Source organism: Neofelis nebulosa, chromosome 17 (assembly GCF_028018385.1).
Source record: "Neofelis nebulosa isolate mNeoNeb1 chromosome 17, mNeoNeb1.pri, whole genome shotgun sequence".
In the NCBI taxonomy this organism is placed as follows: domain Eukaryota; kingdom Metazoa; phylum Chordata; class Mammalia; order Carnivora; family Felidae; genus Neofelis; species Neofelis nebulosa.
Window position 1 is genome coordinate 27,824,137 of NC_080798.1, and position 5,909 is coordinate 27,830,045.

General features: G+C 52.1%; 1 long non-coding RNA gene across 1 annotated transcript; it reads left to right on the forward strand.

Moving 5' to 3' along the window:
- The first annotated feature begins 4,641 nt into the window (after positions 1-4,641).
- On the forward strand, positions 4,642-5,697 carry LOC131499822 (uncharacterized). Its single transcript, XR_009256076.1, has 2 exons — positions 4,642-4,718; positions 5,443-5,697. It is a non-coding gene; the product is annotated as an uncharacterized LOC131499822 (long non-coding RNA).
- The last annotated feature ends 212 nt before the right edge of the window (positions 5,698-5,909 follow it).

A 5,909-nucleotide genomic window follows, 5' to 3' on the forward strand; every position in this document is an offset into this window, starting at 1 on the left:
AAGAGAAACTGCTTGATAAGCCTGTTCCCTTTAAATTATTTTCTAACGATCCAGGCAGTCACACACGCCGGCTGCCTCTCCTTGCCTCACCTTTCCTTTCAATTACTTTCCTTCTTCAGCCGAACAATGGGAGCGTCACAGCCTCTCCTTGCTGGGACCGCTGCAGCCGGGTGCCTCTGCGGCCAGGTGCCCGGGCTGGGCTCCGGCTTTGTTCCCCTGGCCAGACGGCCGTTGTTTCATCTTCCCGTCTCCCCTTTCTGTGCCATTTAAACTTTAACCTGGTAGTAACTTTGCCCGCCTTGATTCCCGATTCAAAGGCTGGCAGATGAAAAGCCCTCCCCTTGGATGTGGCTTGAAACCTTCATCCCCAGTCTCTCTCTTCTTTGAACTGCCTTGGAGCCTTTTGCCCAGACTCTTTTATTCTCCCTGGTCCTCTAGCTTTCAGGCCTGGGGGCTTGGGAAAGGCAACAATGGAGGCTTCTCAGTTGGGGCCGGAGAGGACCCCAAGTGCCCAGGGTGGGCAACTCTCATGCTCCCCGACATCGGGGAGACTGTCTCTGGCCCTCGGGGCCAGTCCGCTGCCTTCCCCCAGCCCTCCCCCATCCCAGCTTTCCTTCACAAGCCCCAGACCCACAGCACTTCAAGGCTTCTGGCTCCAGGTGCGTCCTCCAGAAACTTTTTCCTTTTCAATGCCAGGCAGGCCACTTGCTGTTTCGGATGTCGGCAAGGCACAATGAGAGAATTCTGTGATCGCAGAAAAATTCAGGTAATCAAGACCAAATGGGACAGTGGGGAAATGAAGCAGATAGAGGTTAGAAGTAAACCCAAAAGCAGACCCCACTTTTCCTCCTCCGGGCAGGTCCTGCACAGCCGGTCATGCAGCCTCCTCACCCGCCAAAGCCTCATAGGGACCCCGCTTTGTTAGATGCTCGGTGTCTTGCCTGTTTACCAAGATGAGTTCCCCCACCACCCTCATCTCTGCTGACAGGAGTAAAAAATATTAAAGTGGGTTGAATGTGGCCCTCAAAAAGGTATGTCCACATCCCAACCCTTGGAATCTGTTAATCCACCTAATTTAGAAAAGGGCCATTTATACACATAACTATGTTAAGGAGCTTGAGTTGAGATCATCCTGAATTAAATGCAATGACTAGTGTCCTTACCAGAGACACAGAGGAGAGGTGGAGGCCATGTGACCACACGGGCAGAGTGGAGGGATGTGGCCACAAGCCAAGGAACACTTGGAGCCACTAGAAGCTGGAGGAAGCCAACCAGATTGTCCCCCAGAGCCTTTGGTGGAAGTATGGTCCTGCTGACACCTTGATTCTGGACTTCTGGCCTCCAGAACTGTGCAAGAACACATTTCTGTTGTTGTAAGTCATAAAGTTGGTAGTAATTTGTGACAGCAGCCTCAGGAAACTCATACTAGTATGCGGAGGTGTGGGGGGGTGTGGAATTTTCGGGGATATTCACCCTGGTGCTGGGGGGGCAGCTCAGCCCATCCTCCGCCTCATAGGATGGGTCACCATAGGTGTCAGCTGATCGCGATTGTCCCATGACCCTCACCAGTGACTTAAAGGTGGGCATTTGACCTTATACTGGCCAGTGAGGTGGGAGGGGAAGTCATGCCATGCCATTCATCAGCAGCATTAATTCAGGTTGAAGCTCTTCCCTTTAACCACCCTGTGTAACCACTTGGTGGTTCTCAACCTTGGTGCATATCAGCGTCACCTGGAGGCCTATAAAAGATGCCCGTGCATGGGCCCCACCCAGATCAGTGACGTTGGGATCACTGCACAGGGCCCAGGCTCACCTTTGTTCAAGGCTGCCCAGGAGAGGCTCATGTGCAGCTGGGGTTGAGAACCACACTCCATCCAGGTGCTCTGTGCCCACCCAGCCAGGAAGCAGGACAGAACCCTGACCTTCTCCCAAACCAGGGAACCTCCGCTTCCCCAGCTCTAATGTGTGAGGTTGGACTCAGCGGCTTCCCAGGACGTTCTCAGCTCAGCTTTACTATGGAGCAAAGGGCTGCAGAGCATGAGGTGCGCCCCCACCCCCAGCTGAGCTAGAGAGAGAGGAAGAAGGCCAGGGAGGCAGGGGAAGGCAGGGGGAGGCAGGGGGAGGAAGGGACTGCAAAAGCCCTTCCTCCCAGGCTCTATGGCAGTCACTCCCCATGTCTTCTGACACAAAGGTTGAACCTCCGTCAGTGTCCCGGCCCTGGGTGGGTGTGGGGAAAAAACATCCCCACCAGAAGGAAGAGTCACCCTGGAGCACGCCTGTGCACCAGCCCAGGAACGGCTAATGGATCTGCACAGTCGTTAGGCAGAGGACAGACCTAGTGGTGCCATCTAAACCCCATTTAACTCATCATTTAAATTTACTAACAGATGTAAACTACCCTCAATGAGAGAGAGATGGGCCATAAGCACCCTTCCTCTGACCCACTCTAAGGAGGCTAGGTTTTCATTTCAGGGTGGATGGCCTTCTGGAAAGCTCTGGGCTCTGTAACAGCCATTGGTAAGTGATAATGACAGGCAAAATGGAGGGCAGGTGGCCCCATGCTCTCCCCGTGGGAGGCATCCACCATCCAAAGGCTCCCTTGTCCCCTACACAGGTCCCAGTGCCCTTCACCACCCCATGTTCGTGCCTCCTCATGAATCACAGCAACCCCAGGTTCAACAGCTCAGAAAGTTCTCTGGTCCCAAGGCAGAGAGGGTGGCATTCAGCCCTCTGGAGCAGACGCTGAACCATACCTGATGGGAGAAGTGAAGGCTCAAGGGAGGCCCAGGGAGGCGGCCTATCAGCTGTGTCCTCAAGAGGCCTGCTCACTCAGAGACTTGGCCTGTAGCCCCAGGGCCTGATCAGGCAGAACTTTAAGAAGAAGCTCTTTGCAAGCTGCTGAGATGCTTCTCTGTCAAGGTGGAGCCACTAGCCATCTTACAGCCTTCCCTGTTCACAAAAGGGCTTTTTAAGAGGCTTCCTTGAGTGGGCAAATAATCAGCAAGCGGGCACCCATGGCTAGGGGAAGAATATGGCCACACTTCCGGGGACCTGACCAAGTCTGCCTCTCCACAGCCCTCACCCTCACCCCCCTACCTCCCATGCTGTGGACACATTTGTCCTGAAGCCCCGGAACCTCATGGGAGGAAAATTCACACTTGTCCCCTTGCTTACTAAAGCACAGCACTTTGTGAATTGGTAGAGTCTTGACCACAAGTCCTGGGTGGAAGGGACCCTGAAAGCCCCAAGTGGGCTCACCCTAAGGAAAGGGGAAATCTGGACTGGGGAAGAGTCTTCCTTGTCTGGATGGTCAGGAGGGGAGTTGGCTCTGACACAGCCTGGGCCCACTTCCGGCCCAGCCACGTGGCTTAGAGGGTGGCCTTTGGGAAGCACAATTGGCCCTGTGCTGGAACCAGAAGAGGCCAAACATAGGCAAAGGGTAAGTAGGAACCCTTCTTTGAAGAGCCCTGTCCACCTGCTGGAGCTGAGAACATTCTACAGCACTCAAGTGGCACAGAAGCCCAGGGAACTTGTTCCCACCAGATTTATTTGTCCTTCTTGCTGGTCCATTCCCTCCATGGGGGTCCTGTAAAAACAGGTGCCTGGTCCTGTTTGCCAACACCTAGCACATAACTGATAATTCATAACTGTGGATTAAGGAAATGAATAAATAATACATCTAAACCCCATTTCATGTGTGGACACACCTTGTTACCCATGTGCTTCCCCACTCTGTGCATTTTCCACAGCAAACACCTCCTCCTGGCTCCTAGCCCTCTTCAGAGCCATCCCACCCTCATTTTCTGTGAGCTCAAAGATTACGAACTAATCCTAATATATTTGCCTGAGCAAAACCTAATTAGGAAGGTAAATCTGAAAAAAATAAAAGGTAATACAATATAAAAACCCAAGGAGTGTGCCCCCTACCCCTCAGAGCAGAAGAGAAGGTGGTTTGTACTCCCTCATTCTGCAGTGTCTCTCTCTCAACTTAAAGAGAAGACAGGTCTCCTCTCTCCACCAGGCAAGGTCAAAGGAGGATAATTTGTTTAAAAAGGCAGCTGGGTCTGGGATCCCGCTGTGGAAGGGGCCTTGGGTGGGGGAGGGGGGAGCACTTGACCTGTCTTCCTGCTTCCAGGGCTGGGAATTTCGGATCCACGGGAGGCTCTAACGAATGGTTAGATATTTCTATTGCAAGAGGTGAAAATCCAATTCCAAGTGACTTTTAAAAAAAGAAAGGTAGGGATGTGTGTGTGTGTGTGTGTGTGTGCGCGCGCGCGCGCGCGCGCGCGCTCATGCACGCATGCGCATGCACACACATGCAGCATTCATTGGCTCATGTCACTGAAAGTCCAGAAGTAAGTAGGACTGGCAGAATACAGTGACTTAAACAAAGATCTCTCCATTATCCCTCTGTCCTCCATACTGCAAGCAGGCTGTCCCCAAACAGTGACCCCAACCCCTGACACCCAGTTTCTAATCTCCTCTCTCTAGAGCCAATAGCGGGCAGCAGCTCTTTCTAGTCTATGGAGTGCCAGTTATTGGACCTGATTGGCCTCTCTTTGGCCACATGGATATTCATGAGCCAATCACATGGTCAGAAGGGTTTGATACTCTGATTGGTCAGCCGTGAGTCACATGTTCCATGGCTTCAGGGGTATCTTCCGTGCCACTTACGTCCAAGACCTAACGTGAGGGAAGATGTTGTTCCCCAGAGAAAGGTGAGCAGATTGTGCTTGATCCCATTAAGGAGAATGGAGGCTGCACAAGCAATGGGAGACATCCACTATTAATTTGAATAATGAAGAGGAGAGGGAGGGTTTTAAGTTCTCTGGGCAGGGCAGATAAGGACTGGAGAGTGAAAGAAGCAACTTGTGCTGGAATGGAACCTAGGAGCTGGGCTGAGTACGGAAGGGACTTTCCAAATGCAGACCCATCGGTATCAGGGGTTAGGCTCCATGGACACATGCTCAGGTGCTCCTGGAGGCCCCAGATGGTGTTGAAGGGCCTGAGCTGGCTGTTGAAAGAAGCACCTGAAAATCCTCACTTTGGGGACACCAAAGTGATGTATTATTAGCCTTATGTTCCGCTTTGTAGGGGGAATAACATGCAAAAGGGGAAAAGAGAAGAGGAAGCAGCAGACAGACCATCTGATGGCCAGGAGCTGAGAAGTTGTTACTGTGCATCCCCCCAAAACCCAAACCAACTTTGGGTCTCCTGGGGCAGCTGAGTTTATTTAAAAAAAAAAAAAAAAAAAAAAAAAAAAAAGCATCATGGTAGAGCAGAGAGCTGCCTTAGGCCTCCGGGAACTGGGATTGGCTAAGTTGAGCAGTAGCCCAACCTGGGGCAGCTTTCAAGGGTTGGTCTTCTAAGGATCACTTTTAATTCAGTTCAGGGCGTTCACCAGGCATCTAGTGGGTGCAGGACATGGGCTGTGTCTTGCAGAATCAATGGACAAGAAAAACTTCGAATGGCCTCCGAACCTCCGGTCTGGCCAGTTGCTGCCACGGCATCATCACTGTGTCTCCTGATCCGTCTCCACAGCGAGAGTGCCTGCAAGAGCAGAGATCTCACCCATTCCTCTGGAGGCCTCGTGCCTGACTCAGGGTCCTGCATATAGGACCACTCCATTCATTGTAATGGATGAGGAAATGAATGTTTCTCGATAATAATGGACATAATAAAGAGGATTGCCATCTATCGAGCACGTTTATACGCCAAGTAGTTAAGAATCCTATCAACCCAGGGGCACCTGGGTGGCTCAGTTGGTTAAGCGTCTGACTCTTGGTTTCAGCTCAGATTATGGTCTCAGGGTTGTGAGGTCGAGCTCCACACTCAGCGTGGAGCCTGTTTGAGATTCTGTCTCTCCCTTTCTCTCTGCCCTTCCCCCACTTGCGTAAGCCTTTGCTCTC